Raw genomic sequence first — 17,813 nt, 5'->3', positions numbered from 1 at the left:
TTGAAGTCTGGTGTGTTTCTTTCTACTTCTTATGGCTGGGTATTTTTATTATTAGAGAAACAGACTTATTTATTTTGTACTCTTAAACTGACTCTTTAATGCCAAATTTTATTTTATTGTGCAGTTTGATGTGCTGCTAGGTGGAAGGAAGTTGTGCAAATCCTCTGTGAACATTTTTCAGTAGACCATTTCATGTTGTGAGAGTCTAATAAACATCTGATATTTGAATGGATGGATGGATTAATGGGAAAATAAAATAGGTCCAGAGTGAGAGAGCAAGGAGAGAGGGAGGGATGGATGGAGGGAGGGGAAGAAAAGGAAGGAAGGAAGGAAGGAAGGAAGGGAAGTAGGGAGGGAGGGAGGGAAGAAGGAAGGAAAGCAGGGAAGGAGGGAAGGGAAGGAAAAATTGAATAAAGCTACCCTAAAATGTATAGAACACTCTTCACTTCTTTTCCTCCTCCTGTTTGTCTCCCATGCCCTTTCTAGACAGCTTGTGAAACAGTTATGGCCCAGAAGTCTCGAGACATGGGACAGTCCTGCAGTCCCTGTGAGAACTGAGAAGACCCTCAGAGATGACCCCACCTCTGACATGGACCAGATCAGGGAAGGCAGGCAACCTAGGCCCAAGGTGCTCTGAGAAAACCTGGTGATCTGGGCTTCTGAGAAATGGAAGCCGATGATCATACAGGACTACCAGACGCCCCAGAAGGGTCAGGTGTTCCCTCCTCCTGTGACGTCAAAGGTGTCTACAGAGTCCCATTAGTCTGTCTAAAGTTACCTTAGAGGCTAGCTAGGGAGACTAGTTTAAAGAAACGAATGAGGTAAACATTTTCCTCTGGTCATCTCAGTTCTGCTACAGACGCACTGTTTCTCTCAGCCAAATGTGTCCATTTTTCTCTCTCAGAAAAAAAATTATTTCACACTTTTTAGTACCAAAAATATTATCCCTTTGGAATAATTCCTGTCCCTGGTGATAACGGAAACAAAGTGTTAACATAGTTCCCATTGGTGACTCCATTTGAAGCATAGTGATTGGCCTTGACACAATCTGACTTACTGTCAAGCTGCCCCGGTCTCCTCAGAGATTATTTTTTTACCTGAAAGTGGAATATTCCACAATATGTAATTAGCATAAATACAGGAACTTAGCCAGGCTGCCCCCTTGCAATAGTTTTCTGTTGGCATAGCTACAGTATTCTCCACTCCTCACCACCGGGCTGCTTTGATTATTTGGAGTTAGTGGTTTGTGGTTCAAATAGTTGCTTATAAAGGAAACGCAATGTTTAAAGGAAGGAAATATATATCTTACAACCTTATGGAGAAACGTGCCAATATTCACTCTGAAAGGTCAATTTCACACTCATTTTGCTTCATTTTTTATCATAGATTCACAGAGGTTTATTTTCAGAACAACAGTTATCATATTTTATCGTAGTACAGATAAAACACCTTACTTGACAGGCCATGAGGACACAGCCTAATTTCTAATTTTGGGTCTGGATGAGCAAATTTTAGTTGGCAGGAGAAGTCTGACCTCTGGGAAATTTAAAAGAAGGGCAACAAAATGGACCTAAATAAAAATAGTTCTTTTATGTAAATTAATGTGAATAAGATCCTGAGCCTTGACAAAGGGAACATAGCCTGCATGCAGCAAAGAACTCCCAGTGAGTACAAGACAAATACCTTTGGCAGGCAATTCATTCTGACAGCTCTTTTATTGTATATAACAATCTCTACTTTCATAGTTCTTAAAACAATTAGCTATAAATCCCAGAGGCAAGAGTGTTGACCTACTGTGGTTTTCTGGATTTTTTGGGGAAGTGCAGGGCCATTTGGAAAATTACTTTAGACTCCCCCATAAAATATCTGTGCCAAAGAGACCTTTCTTTCTCTGTCCATTCTTGAATACCTTCTAATGATCGATGAGCCATCTTTCTTTTCTTGTTTAAACATCTCCTCACTTTTCTGTTAGAATTGATTTTCCCTTGGCTAGCAATCTGACTCAGTCACTTCCTGTAAGACTTATAAGGACAGAGAAAAATAGCTACAGCTCAGTGGCAGGTGCTGTGGCACAGCAGGTAAAACTGCTGCCTGCAGTGCCGGCATCCCATATGGAGTTCCTGATGCTCCACTTCCTATCCAGCTCTCTGCTATGGTCTGGGAAGGCTGTGGAAGATGGCTCAAGTCCTTTGGCCCCTGCACCTGCATGGGAGAGATCTGGGGGAAGCTCCTGGCTCCTGGCTTCAGATCCACGTAGCTCCTGCCATTATGGCCACTTGGGGAGTGAACCAATGGATTGAAGACCACCCCCCACCCCGCCTCTGCCACTGCCTCTCTGTAACTCTACCTTTCAAATAAAATGAATAAATCTTTAAAACAACAACAACAAAAAATCTACAGCTCAAAACAAAGTTGGAAATTAATGCTGAGTCAGCAGCTATTTTTGAGAACATGCAAGTAATTTCTGTGAACTCCAATGATGAAGGGATTTACCATATTACCTGAAATCCATCACATGACTTATACCATGAGAGCTGTAAACTGACTGAAATTTCTGCACGATAAAACACTTCTCAGCCCTTCTTGCTATGCCTATGTGTGTATCCCAGTGGCTGCTCAGTAGCCATTGTGCTTACCCCATTTGCATATTGTGCAATTGTCTATTTCAATCCAATAGGAAAGTGACTATGATAAAGCCGATATTATGGTGCTTTGCCTCAACACACTGGAGTTCCACTTGGAGAAACCAAATAAATGCTTACAATACTGAAAATCTTAACACCTGAACCATCATTAAGAAATGTTAGTTGTATTGACATATATCATTTTCCCCTTTAAGAAAAATGTGATCAGTCCTTACACATCTTCCCCAAAATTATGGCATGTGTTTGAGATTTAATATTCTTTATCTTATTGTATTATTGATTTAATCTGGAATCTCTATTTCAAGATTCTCTCCATATCTAAAACATTCATGGCACCTATCTGCACTTCCCCTATTTCCCACTATCAGAAGCAATATTTACTTAAGTTGTTTCTTTAGATTTTTTTTTATTTGAAAGACAGAGTTACAGAGGGAGGTAGAGACAGAGAGAGAGAGGTCTTCCATCCGCTGGTTCACAAAACAGATGGCTGTAATGGCCGGAGCTACGCTGATCCAAAGCCAGGAGCCAGGAGCTTCCTCCGGGTCTTCCACGCGGGTGCAGGGGCCAAGGACTTGGGCCATCTTCTACTCCTTTCCCAGGCCACAGCAGAGAGCTGGATCGGAAGAGGATCAGCTGGGACCAGAACTGGCACCCATATGGGATGCCGGCACTACAGTCAGGGCTTTAACCTGCTGCGCCACAGCGCCAGCCCCGTAAGTTTTATCTCTTATTGTGAGTCACCTTTGTTTGACAGTTTCATCTTAATCTTGCTTTCTACTTTCTCTTGGAATAGCTAGTACATTATTTTGACAGCTGTTAGGGCAATCAACTCTTCTGTATTAGAGAAACAATCCAGTTGCTTACTTAGAATACAATTTCTTCAAATGTGTATTGTACTGAATAGTTACTTCAAGTTTGAAATTTCCTTCCATTATTCAAATATTTTAGGTTCTTGATTCTACTCCCCTACAATATTTCCTATTACATGATTATTAATATATGAGCATCTTTCCAATAAATAACCTTGACTTTGTAGGTTTCATTATTCTCCCTTTGAAAATCAAAGATTTATGTGGCATGATCTCATATCTCTTTTAGTTCTTATATTCTATATTTAAAGTATGATATTTATTCAAAGAATCTTTTTTCAGGACATACGTTGAAATTTCCCTCTAAATGCAGAGTTGTCAAAAATATTGGGAACTATCTAACCTTTGAGGCTATGATTCTCCTAAAGATAAAAAATATTAGTAAAAATATTTAAGGCACTACCTAAAGTCAGTTCAAACAAGCAGTCAAAGGAATTTGCTGCATAAAACAGATTTTAGCATAACTCACTGATAAGGCCTCAGGAAATCCAGTCTACATAAAGGAAATTTTAAATTGATTTTTATGCACACATATTCCTCTCAAAGAACCCGTGGCTTATTAGGATCACATATCCTGGAAGACATTTTCATAGATGTTGAGTTCAACTGACTTCCAGAATTGACTTCATTGTCATGTGTTTTCATTAATTATATCACAGTGATAGCTTTGTCTGGGAATGTGTACTTTGAATTTGGGTTAAAGGCATAACCACTCAGACTAACTTGACAGCAAGAAAAATTGGGGCAAAAGTAAAACAAATTTGACAAGGGTACCAAAACCATTCAAAGGGGGAAGATTACAGTCTTTTCAACATATGTTGTTGAGAGAAGTTGATATTAACACACAAAGAAAAGAAGTTGAGGGGCCGGCATTGTGGAATTACAGGTAATGCCACCATCTGCAATGTCGGCATCCCATATGGACACCTTTTGGAGTCCTTGTTGCTCTACTTCCAATCTAGCTCCCTGTTGATGTACCTGAGAAAGCAGCATTGGATGGCTCCTGCATCCACATGGGAGACTGGTGAAAAGCTCCTGGCTCCTGTCTTTGGCCTGGCTCAACCCTGGCTGTTGCAGCCATTTGCAGAGTGAATCAGAAGATGGAAATTCTCTCTCTCTGTCTCTCCATCTCTCTCTCTCTCTCTGTGTAACTCTGCCTTTCAAATATATAAAATAAAAAAAATTAAAATAAAAGAAATTGAACCCTTACCTCACATTATATACAACAATTAATTTTAAATTGATATCAGGCCTAAAGGTAAGAGATACAACTATAAAACACATAGAAGAAAAATAGATTTAAATGTTTATGATCTTGAATAAAATAAAGTAACAAAAGTCTAGACAAATTGGACCCCATTACAATTAAAAATTTTGTGCTTCAAGGAAACAATCAAGAAAGTGAAAAAGTAACCCACAGTATGAGAGAAAATACTTAGAAATCATACATCTCATAAGGATCCAACATGTATACTATATGATATTATAATGATTGCAACTGAATAATGAAAGAAAAATAAACCACTTAAAAATGGACACAAGAAGATATACAAATGACCAGTAAGCACGTGAATATTCTCATAATCATTAGCTATCAGGGAAAGACAAATAAAAACACAATAAAATACTTTTTCATACCCACTAGAGTAGATACAATGAAAAAGATAGACAATAAAAAATATTGACAACAACGTAGGGAAATTGAATCCTAATACATTATTGGTGATGAAGAAAAATTGTGCAGATTTTCGGAAAACAGTTGCAGCATTCCTCAAACAATTAATCATATACTTACCAAATGACTCAGCTCTTTTACCCTTAGGTATTATATTTCAAGTGAAATAAAATACTCCTATACACAAAACTTGTACATCAATGTTCATAGCAGCATTATTCATAATTGATTAAAAGCTGGAAAAAACTCCAATATCATTAATAAATAAATCAACAGTGTGGTATATCCATACGATGGAATGCTATTCAGCCATGAAAGAGGATGAAACTCTGATATATACTTCATCATAGATGGACCTTGTAAACACTGAGCTAAGAGAAGTTAGACACAAAAGGGCCACATATTGATATCATTAACATGAAATGTCCAGGATAGGAAAATACAGAAAGTTAAGTAGTATATCGATATATTTAAATATATATGTATGCATACATATACATACACATATATATACGTCTATATTATATTCAATTATATATGGCATATTTTTTTCCTTTATTCATTTACCTGTTGGCAGATATTTGTGTGGTTTTCACATATTTTCTCTTGCAAATACTGCTGTAATGAACATAGCAGGGCATGCGTGTCTTCAAGATATTGATTTAATATTTTTGGATATATGCCAAAAGGTGGGGAATTATGAATCATATGATAGTTCCTATTTGTTTTCAAAAGAACATCCAAACTGCTTTTCTTGTGACTGTACTAATTTACATTCCTCTTGTAATTTTTAACTAATTTTTTCTATTATGTCAGCCTGTCTGCCTGTCTGCCTGTCTGTCTGTCTATCTATCTATCTAGATACCCAGCCAGCCATCTGTAAAATAAAATAAAAAACAAAACAAAACAAAACAAAACCTATATTTTAAATCCAAATTTGTTTGGGAACATTCACCTTTTGTGAAGGATTGTGCGGGGGAAAAGACAAGAGGAGAGAAAGAGATGGAAGACCAGTAAAAAGAAAGTTTAAATACTGTTTTCCCTAAAAATCATGCAATAACAACATTGAAATAAATTCTAGTACTTTATGAGGCTTTTTTATTTTCCAGGTGTTTGATTAGTGCTTAGGATATCAAAATGAGTAAGAGTAAGACAGGATCACTATCTTCAGAGAACTGAAGTGTAGTACAGAATATCAGAATATGTGAACAAAAGTGAGAAACTGTTGTAAAAACATTACAAGCTCTTAAGGGGACAGTTGGGACACAAAGGAGGGAGCAGTCAAGTGTACTGGAGGAAGGAGTTAGAGGACAGAAACGCTGTGAATGAAGGAGGTAACTGAAACGACCTTGTTAACTGAGTAGACGTGTCCAGGAGGATGCCTGCAAGGAGTTTTCAGACAAGGAACAGAGATTGCAGCCCCTGTGGTGTTATAGGGATGCTCAAGGAAGCACTTTCTGGTTATGGGGTGTAGGTGGGATGCTCTGAAAGAGGTGAAGATGGAAGAATTAAAAGTAGCATGTAAGTTCATTCATTCTTCTATTCAGTTATGATGTGTAAACTTCATATAAAATGTCAAAGACGGTGCTAGCAGTGGGGCTATCAGGATGAAGAGCGCGTCACCCTCATCTTTGAGAAGCTTTATGTGGTAGGAAAGGGCAAAGTCTAAGGAAGCAGTTTCAGCAATGCACTAGGAGTTAGAATAAAGATTTGCTGGACACATTGTTGGAATACAAGGAGAAGGAAAAAATGCATTATTCTGCCTAGGAGGAATAAAGGTTGGGTGAGCTAGAACATGAAGAAGGCTTGGGCACATACTGAGCAGACAGGGGTGGATCTGGGGACAATCCAGGGATAGCACTAAAGAAAAAGGCACAAACAGGGTCTTACATGATGGCTGGTATGCCTGAATCAGGGTCTTCATAGGACATGGGTGGGGAACTTTTTTTTCTACCAAGGATTATTTGCATATTTACAATATCATTTATGTGCCATAAAAAATTATCAGCTTCAAAATTAGCCTGCTGGGGACCAGCACTGTGGTGTAGTAGGCTAAGCCTCCTGTTGCAGTGCTGGCATCTCATGTGGATACCGGTTCATGTCCAAGCTGCTCCTCTTCTGATCTAGCTCTCTGCATTAGCCTGGGAAATCATAGAGGAAGGCGCTTGAGCCCCTACATCTGTGTAGGAGGCCCAGGGGAGGCTCCTGGCTGCTGGCTTTGGATCGTCACAGCTCCAGCCATTGCGGCCATGTGGGGAGTGAACCAGTGGATAGAAGACCTTTCTGTCTCTTCCTCTCTGTGTAATAAATAAATAAGTAAATCTTTAATTTTTTAAATTTAAGTTATACAAGTTTCATGTATTTCATATAAAAAGATTTAGGAACATAGTGATAGATTGCTTTAGATTTTGTGAATTTTGAGACCCACCTATGTTTGCTTCAGCAGGGCCAGCCCAAACAATTTTGCAAGCCTCCTACAGCCCATGGGCTGGTTCTCCCCACCCCTGTTGTGAGAGAATTGTAGCACAAAAGGAAAAGACTATAAAAGTCAATAGAATCTAAATGGCAATGGGCCACAAGTGGCAGATTAAGGGATATGGACTTTATTCTGTAAGCAATAGGGAGCCCTGAAGAGTTTGAGATGTGGAGTGAGATTATCAGATTTACCTTTCAGAAAGATTACACTCGGGTTTATAAGTCTAAGCTGCAGGAAAATGTAACTGACTTTTCTGGAAGGCTACTGATGCTTCTTGGAACCCCTGAGAGATCTGAAGACCTGGGATCAAGGCCACTTTGACAAACAACATCCCTACTCATGCTTGGAAAAGTCCAAGAAACAGTCGTATGATCTGAGATACCTCTTCCACTGGTGCTGCATTGATTGTGTTTTCAGAACTCAACTGCCTCCCACTTGCTACTCACAAATGAATCAGAATCCACACAGAGCTTCCTCCAATCTATTCATTTTTGAATCCGAGTGTTGCATAAGTAAGTCCAATTAGTAGAGCCCCAGAATCATGTCTGTGCACTTGCCTCTGAGGAGCCCAAGAATGTAGAATTCTGTGTTCTACCTTAGGAAGGTGGGGTCCATAATGTTGGAAATTCTCCTAGCATAGCAGTTCCAAAGGTGCTGGACTGTCATGGCAGATGGCCCCCTTCCCTGGCAATACAGTTAATAACAAGCTGGAAACAGGCTATCCTGAGAAGAGTTCAAATTATTCTGCACAAGTTTAGATGGTATGTGAACTCCAATGCTAACAATGGGAGTGGAAAAAAAGAAGCAAAGCTAAATATAGAAATTTTTATGGGTGTAATTTATAGAAGAGAAGGCATCATGGGTTAGAGATCTGAGAGATAATATGATTATATCTCTTGAGGGACAGGGAGAAATCTAATCTTGAATAGAAATGGAAGAAAAGAAGGACTATATTAAAGGATGATAAGGGTGAGAAGAAGGGAATACACATACATATATATTATATATCTTATAAATATATCTTATATATATATATAATTAGCTTTCAATGATCTAGAAACTGGTTTTTTGAAAATTTTGTTTCTCATCAATAGTGACCAAATAAGAATATCATATATTTATTTTTATTCTATTATAAATATTATTTTAATCTGTTTTAAAGCACTTTTCAGGTGAACAAATTTCATGTATTACACAGAACACATTTAAGATCATAGTGATACTCCAACCCTACCCTCCCTACCACACATAATTTCACCCTTGATTCTCTTCCCTTTCTTATTCTTTCTTTTAATTTTTACATTTAGCTACTTAAGTTTATTTTATACTCATAAGATTCACTCTACACTAGTTAAGTAATTCCACATATCATTCAAAGTAAAAAACACTGATCTTCGTCAGCGGAGACAAGGACTATAAACAATAATCAAATCTCAAGCTGTCAATTTGGTACATGTACATTACATTTTTGGAACTCTATTGGTTATCATAGATCAGGGAAAGCATATGCTATTTGTCTCTTTGGGACTGGCTTATTTCACTGAGTATAATGGTTTCCAGTTGCATCCATTTTGTTGTGAAAGATAGGATTTTATTCTTATTTATGGCTGAGTAGTATTTCATAGTGCATATAAGCCACATTTTCTTTATTCAGTCATTGATTGATGGACATCTGGGTTGTATAATTTGTATCCCTTTTATTTATTTATTTTTTGCCTAGTTGTCTGGCTGAAACTTCCAGGACTATCTTGAACAGAAATGGTGAAAGTGGGCATCCTTGTCTGGCTCCGTATATTAGAGGAATGGCTTCCAACTTTTCTCCAATCAATATGATGCTGGGTGTGGGTTTGTCATAAATTGCCTTGATTGAATTGAGGAATTTTTCTTTCTATACCCAATTTGATTAAGGTTTCTTATCAGTAAATGATGTTGTATTTGATCAAATTCTTTCTCTTCATCTATTGAGTCAATCATATGCTTTAATTCTTCAATTTATTCTTTAATGTGATGTATCATATTCATTGATTTGCATATTTTGAAATATTCCTGAATACCAAGGATAAATCCCACTTTGTCTGGGTCAATAATCTTTCTGATGTGCTGTTTTATTTGATTACCTAGTATTTTGTTAAGGATTTTTGCATGTATGCTCCTCAAGGATATTGGTCTACACTTCTCTTTGTTGTAACTTTTAGTGGTTTTGGAATTAAGGTGACTCTGGTCTCATAGAAGGACTTCAGAAGGATTGCTTGACCTGCAATTGTTTTGAATAGCTTGAGAAGAATTGGTGTTAGCTCTTTAAATGTCTGGTAGAATTTAGCAATGAAGCCATCCTGTCCTGTGCTTTTCTTATAGTAGGAGAGTCTTTATTACTGATTCATTAGCTGTCTTGATTTTGTCTTTTAGGTTTTCTATGTCTTCATGGCTCAATTTTGGTAGGTTGTCCATGTCCAGGAATCTTCCACTTCTACATTTTCTAATTTGTTGCATAGAGCTGTTTGTAGTAATTTCCTATTATTCTTTTTATTTCTGTGGTATCTTATTACATCTTCTTTTTATCTCTTATTTTATTGATTCTAGTTTCTCCCTCTTTTTTGGCTAGTTGGGCCAAAGGTGTATCAATTTTTTTTAAGCTCTTCATTTCACTGATCTTTTGTGTTTGTTTAAATTGTGTTGTGTCTTCTCTCTAATTATTTCTTTCCTCCTACTAATTTGGGGTTTGGTTTGCTATTATTTTTCTAGGTCCTTGAGATGCATTGATAGCTCATTTATTAGATATCTTTCCAATTTCTGGATGCAGGCACTAATTGCTACAACCTTCTCTCTTAATAGTGCTTTTGCTGTATCCATAAGTTTTGTTATGTTATTTTATAAATTTAATTCATTTCCAGGAATATTTTCGTTTCTCTTTTGATGTCTTCTATGATCCACTGTTCATTCATGAGCATATTTTTCTTTCTCCATGTGTTTGCATATTTTCTAGAGATTCCTGAGTTGTTGGTTTCCAGCTTCATTCCACTGTACTCATAAAAGATGCATGGTATCATTTCAAGTTTTTTGAATTTGCTGAAATTTGCTTCATGGGATAGCATATGGTCAATCCTAGAGAAAGTTCCATGCACTGATGAAAAGAATGTGTATTCTTCAATTTGGGATGAAACATTCTGTAGATATATGTTAATTTCATTTGGTCTATAGTGTAGGCTAGCTCTGTTGTTTCTTTGTTTATTATCTCTCTAGTTGATCTGCCCATTGATGAAAGTGGGAGGTTGAAGCCCCCTATTTCTATTGTATTGGAATCTATGTTTCTCTTTAGATCCATTAACATTTTTAAATAGCCCAATGCCCTAGCATTGTGTGAATATACATTTATTATAGTCACATCTTGTTGTTGTATTGATCCCATCCCTTAATCATTACATAATGCTGTTCTTAGTCTCTCTTAAGAGCTTTTGTTTTAAAGTCAATGTTGTCCAGTATTAGAATGGCTTCTTTTTGCTTTTGTTAGTATGGATATATTTTTCTATCATTTCACTTTCAGTCTATGTGTATCTTTGGTGGTGAGGTATGTTTCTTGTAGGCAGCAAATGAATAGGTTTTGTTTTTAATTCCATTCAGCCAGTCTGTACCTTTTCATTGGGGAACTTAAGCTATTAATATCCAAGGTTACTATTGATAATTAACAACTTGATCCTGCCATTTTTTTTTCTGTAAATGTTCCTATTGTTAACTGTGTATTTCTCTTGTACTTTTACTAGAAGATTTTCTGCCTTAACATTCTTTCATAATGATGGCTATCATTCTCTGCTTCTGTGCTTGCACATCTTTAAGCATCATTTGTTAAGGCTAGATAAGTGGTGACGAATTCTATCAATGTCTATTTGTTATGGAAGGTCTTTATTTCACCTTTATTTATAAACGAGAGCATGGCAGGGTACAGTATTTTAGGTTGACATTCTATTCTTTTAAATCTAGGTCTAAGTCTCTTCATTCGCTCCTAGCCTGTAGGGATTCTGTTGAGAATGATGAGAATTCAGCTGTCAGTTTAATTCTAGAGCCTCTGAAGATATTCTGACATTTCTCTTTTGCATATTTTAGAATACTTTCTTTATATTTTCCTGTTGAAAATCTGTCTACAATGTGTTGTGCTGAACATCTTTTTGGGTTGTATTTCTACCTGTTATTGGATAGTCCTTCTCTTTCTCCAAATTAAGGAAGTTTTCTGTTATATTTTCACTGAATAGACCTTCTAATCCATTCTCTGTTTCCACACCTTCAGGAACTACTAATACCTATGTGTTGTTTCATTTGATAATATCCCATAAATATAAAACATTGCTTTTAACTTTTCTAATTTCATCCTTTTTTTTTTTGGTCTGACTCAGATAATTCCAGAGATTTGTCTTTTAGCTCAGATATTATTTCTTATGCCTCACCAAGTCTGTTTTGAAGATTTTCCACAATATTTTTATTTGACATGTTGAAATCTTCATTTCTAATATTTGAGTTTGATTTCTCTTCAAAATCTCTATCTCACACACACAAAAAAACTTTCATCCATGTAATGTATGGATTTCTTCAACTCATGGATTTGCTTCTCATTGCTTCTGACTAATCCTACAATCCTTTTTTTAAACTCTTTTTCAGGCATTTCATCAATCTCTTCATCTGCATAGTCTAATATTGAAGTGTTGTTGTGTTCCTTTAGGGGAGTCATGTTGTTTGTCTTGTTTTCATTTCTTGTATTTCCGCATCTATTTTCAGGCAATTGTGTAAATACTTGTTGATTTTCTCCTCTGATGGGTTTTGTCCTTGAACTATTCATCTGTAGCTTAGTTTAATGTCTCCTCCTTCAGAGGCATGTTCCAGGTAGAGCCAGGGAGCTCTGGTCAGTGCTCAAGGGTGGGGTAAAAATCCAGAGTGACACCCAAGTTGGGTGTGGTAGATATCCTGTGCTGTCAACAGGGAAGAGGTTATGATCACACCTGTTGGTATAACCACAACCTCACCTCCTCTCTTCCAATGTGATCTATGACAGGGGTAGTCCACACTGGGTACAAAACCCACTCTCACAGGCGCATGAACCACACACATTTGTAGTACACATCTGTGCAGTCCTCTGTGTGAGCAAGGATCCTTCTGCAATGACCCACACCCAGGCCATCAGGGAGCTTTGAACCTCTCATACCAGACATTGTGATTGCCCAGAGACCCAGCTACATCCTGAGCTTTATGATGCAGTCACAAAGTTCCCACAGTCACAGCACACAAGTCTTCCACAGTCACACAGTACAGAGGATCCACTTAGCCCCCACTGGCCTGCCCTAGAGCAGAGACGTTCCCAGAGCCAGCTGCAGGTGGATGCTCCAGCTTGAGAGTTTGACCTCAGAGCCATTGATATTTTGAGAGGATGGGGGCACCTCACATCCTGAGTGAGTGCCCAGCCAGCTGTCAACCCTACCAGCCAGACACAAAGTCAATGGAGAATGTGGATTTTTCCCTCTAATAAAATCCCATATTAATGCGCACGCGAGAGCCACCACAACCTCTACTTGTTTTTTTTTTTTAAACAGTCAATTAGTAAAAGTACTTTATTTCCCTCTCATTTTGCTTTATATCTTGCTTTACAAAGTTATGAAGTTCACAGCTTTATACCAAAATGTAAGAAGGCTAGGCTATTTGCTTATAAACATTTTTAAAGTCATCTCATTTGTTGTTCTCATCCATATTCAATATATAAAAATGAGAAACTAAGGGTGCTGGAGCAGCTCTAGGGCATAAGATCTTCTACAGCCTTTCCTCCGACCTCCTCCTTCCCCTATTCATATGGGCTACAACCCTGAATTCAAGAAAATCTGGGGAACTTTACACAACCTCTACTTGTATCAAGATGATGCCTTCACCCCGCTGGTTGCTGGGAGGCATGGGGAGAAACAAATATGCTTTTCTTTCACTAGATTAGATGGGTACCCTGTCCCCAACTAGGGCTTCTAGCCAGACTCAAAAACACCCACAAGGTTCTCCCTCTGGCAATATCACTGGTGGCACAAGCTGCCGCAGTCTGCTTTTACCTCACTCTCAGAATCTGGTGTCTCCTCCATTCATATCTGCTGCACATCCACACCTTCCACGCTGCTCCACAGAGTCCCTCTTCCTTATGTAGAATTTCTACTGCAAACTTCGGTCCAACTTTCCCCTAGGAATATACTTCCTCTGCTTTTCTTCTGCTATTCTGCCCTGGTCAAAAGCAGCACATCTTTTTCCCTGTTCAGTCATCATGGAATTGCCAGATCATGAATTTTATTCATTCTTCCTTCTTTCAAACCTGGAAAGTCCCAGGAACATGGACCCTCTCTTCAGGACACTCGGGTAGCAAAGTAGAGAGTGTGGGATTGGAAAAGTCTCTGGTACCTGTGACCTCTGAGGGTGGCTAATGCAGAGGTATTGAAAATCATGCATTTATAGTACATTTGATTATGTTCAATAAATTGAGGTAATCTCCAAAACTCAAACCTATTTGGTATCTATTTTCTTGAAAGCATACAAATTATAATTTTGAAAATTTAGGACATAGAAGTATTAAAGAATTGCTTTTCTCAACAGGTAATCAAATGTTACTTTTCCTGACATTTAATTCTGATAGTTAGCAGTTGACTAGTCAGTGGTTTACTTATTTAAATACATAGTTTGTGTCCCAATATAGTATTTATAGAATACATTTCTCTCCAAATCATTTTATGGTGATAGATATTATAATTAAACCAGTCTTGCCTGTGAGGTAAATAAAGTGACAAGAAGGGTCAATTGTTATTCATCCCACAAACCACTAAGTAAATTTCTTGTGGGTGTCACTGGGAGAAGGTGGTGGCCCTGGTCTTTCCACATGAGAAGTCTGGCAAATTGTAAACATGAACCTGGGCCATGTGGAGACAGCTTTGATTGGCAGGTGCATCTTTTCTCCTGACCAGATACATAAAGGAAGGCCCTGGAGCAATGCAAAGGACTTCCTGTACATCGTCTTCTTCCTGACGGCTCCTATGTACTCCACTGGGTCTTTGTTTTATAAGATGAAACTCCTTCCTTTTCATCACTGGAGTTTGGACAGTAAGTATGCTTTCTTTTCATTACATTTGGGCTTATGGGTTGTAGGTATTCATATCTTCTTTGATTCAGTTATTGAGCAAATAAGGTCTCTCAGCTCTGAACAAAGATTTATCTTCATAGGTTCCTTTCATCTAGACAGTTCTGCCTAGCTATTGGTATATGGCCCGAAAAAAAAAAAAAAGGAACTACCCTTCATCTTCTGATTTTGTCTTTGGCATAAAAGCAAACAGCAAGCTGAAGAGTGTTCCACATAGCTTTGTACTGTCATACAAGCTAGACAAATGATTACACATTTATCAGCATGATCTTTACATAACTGCAGAAAATATAAATTATCTAGTAAGCTAAGGTATTTGTTGTAATGAGATGGAAAGAGTCTCAGGTGTGAAGTCAAGAATCCTGAGTTCTAATCTTGGTCTTGAAAATTGGATTTTAAACTGTGTGAATTTGTGCAAGCCAACTAATGTCTTTGACCATTATCTGAAATACACAACTATACTGAGGGCACTGAGGTATTTGTGGAAATAATGTGTTAACTTACAAGAAGTGAACAGATGTGTCACTAGTACAACACAGAAAAAGAAGGGATGTGATACTCTCAGGACCCAACACAGCCTGCAAGGTCCTTATTAATTTGACTACTCTCCTTCCATCACTGGCCCCTAACTCATTGTGTCTCTGTCAAGCTCTGATTGTTACACAACAGGATTCTGAAAGACTGTTCTCTCTGCCAAAAAACTACCTGCATTACATTCCCACTTTTGCTAACTGTTTCCTGACCATCCCTCTAGTTACAGCATAAGTGCAATCATGCATCGCTTAACAATACATTCTGGGGTATGTGTCATGAGGAGATTTTATTCTTGAGCAAATAGTACAGAGTGCACTTACATAAATCCAGATGGTATAGCCTACTCTACAGCTAGGCTATATGGGATAGCTTATTATACTTATGCTATAAAAATTTATACATGTTACTATACTAAATACTATAGACAATTATACCATAATGGAAAAATATTTATGTATACTCAAAATACAGTGTAAAAAATTTAAAAATGGTACATTTGAATAGGGGACTTACTCTGAATAGAGCTTGAAGTACTGAAAGTTGTTCTGGGTGTTAGTGATTGAGTGTTGAATGGATGCAAAGGCCTAGGACATTTCTTTGTACTACTGTGGATTTATTATGAACATTGTATACTTAGGTTACTTAAACTTATAATTTTGGTCTTCTTTCAATAATAAGTTAGCCTTAGATTACTGTCATTTTTTATTTCATATAGGCTCCTTTATTTTTTAAACTTCTGACTCTTTTGTCATAACACTTGACTTTAAACACAAACACATGGTATAGCCTCACAAAAAATATTTTCTTTCTTTATAGTCCTATCCTATAAGCTTTTTCCTACCTTAACATTCTTATATATATATTTTTCAAACTTTGTGTTAAAAATGAAGACACAAGCACACACATTAGCCTAGGCCCTGCAGGGTCCATGGTCAAGATCATCACTGTCTTCTGCCTCCATATCTTGTCCCCTTGATGGTTTTCAGGGGCAGTGGTGAGCATGGGGCTTTGCACTCCTGCAATAATAATGCCTTCTTCTGGACACCCCTACAGGACCTGCCTGGGTTCTTCCTGCCAATGTGTCACCCTTTCCAGAACTAGGTCTCTGGTGATTTGCTAGCTAGGTTTCTTTTTTTTTTTTTCATCGTAGATTTGTTTACAGCAGTTAATGGATACAAAGTGTCTTCTATATTAATGGACACCTTTCAGTGCTGGAGTTCATGTTTTTGCACGTTTTATGGGGCTTGTTGATCTTCAAATCTGCTGCACACTTCACTATGAATTTTCCGGGGGAACATTCTCTTTTTTCTTGAAGTTTCCAATTCTCTCGCCTATTGCTTAGCTATGCACTGTCCTCATCGACCAGTTAGTCAGGAAACACCCCTAGGAGTTCCTCAATGCCATCCTAATTCACATTCGGATTAAAGTTCATGATCATCGACCACACACTTGCTGATTTTTGCAACCTCCTCATCCTTAGAAAACCTGGTGAAGTCATGGATGAACCCTCTTGTCTTGCTACAGATATCATTCAACACTCCTGGTGACACCACCACCAACCCAAGGTGCGGAATTGTATCATTGTCTTCTCAGTGTCTTCCTCACTTACAGCAATAGCCTGAGCAAGTATTTTCCTTAAGGCGTAGGCCTTAGGAATCCTTGAAACAGTGGTTGGATCAAAGAAGTGGTACTTGGAAGGAGAAACAGCACTTTGATATTGAATTGAAGACCACCAATAGGAGGAGGTTGTGGGGGATCTTTATCCTTTTTTTAAAAGATTTATTTATTTATTTGAAAGTCAGAGTTACACACAGAGAGAAGGAAGGGTGGAGAGAGAGGTCTTCCATCTGTTGGTTCATTCCCCAGATGGCCGCAACAGCCGGAGCTGTGCTGATCCGAAGTGAGGAGCCAGGAACCTCCTCCAGGTCTCCCAGATGGGTGCAGGGGCCAAAGAACTTGGGCCATCCTCCACTACTTTCCCAGGCCACAGCAGAGAACTGTATTGGAAGTAGAGCAGCCAGGACTCAAACTAGCACCCATATGGGATGCCTGCATTGCAGACGGCAGCTTTACTTGCTACGCTGGCCCCATGGAGGATCTTTATCAAGAGTAAGCATTATCTTGAAGGATATTCACTCAATAGTGCTTCTCCATTTGGCCAGCATAGAAATTCAGGAGGGGGCCGGCGCCGCGGCTCAATAGCTAATCCTTCACCTGCGGCACCAGCACCCCCGGTTCTAGTCCCGGTTGGGGCACCGGATTCTGTCCCAGTTGTTCCTCTTCCAGTCAGGCTCTCTGCTGTGGCCCGGGAGTGCAGTGGAGGATGGCCCAAGTCCTTGGGCCCTGCACCGGCATGGGAGACCAGGAGAAGCACCTGGCTCCTGGCTTCGGATCGGCGCAGTGTGCCAGCCGCAGCGCACAGGCTGCAGCGGCCATTGAAGGGTGAACCAGCGGTAAAAGGAAGACCTTTCTC

Source organism: Lepus europaeus, chromosome 1 (assembly GCF_033115175.1).
Source record: "Lepus europaeus isolate LE1 chromosome 1, mLepTim1.pri, whole genome shotgun sequence".
NCBI lineage: Eukaryota > Metazoa > Chordata > Mammalia > Lagomorpha > Leporidae > Lepus > Lepus europaeus.
Note: the sequence above shows the minus strand (reverse complement) of the source record.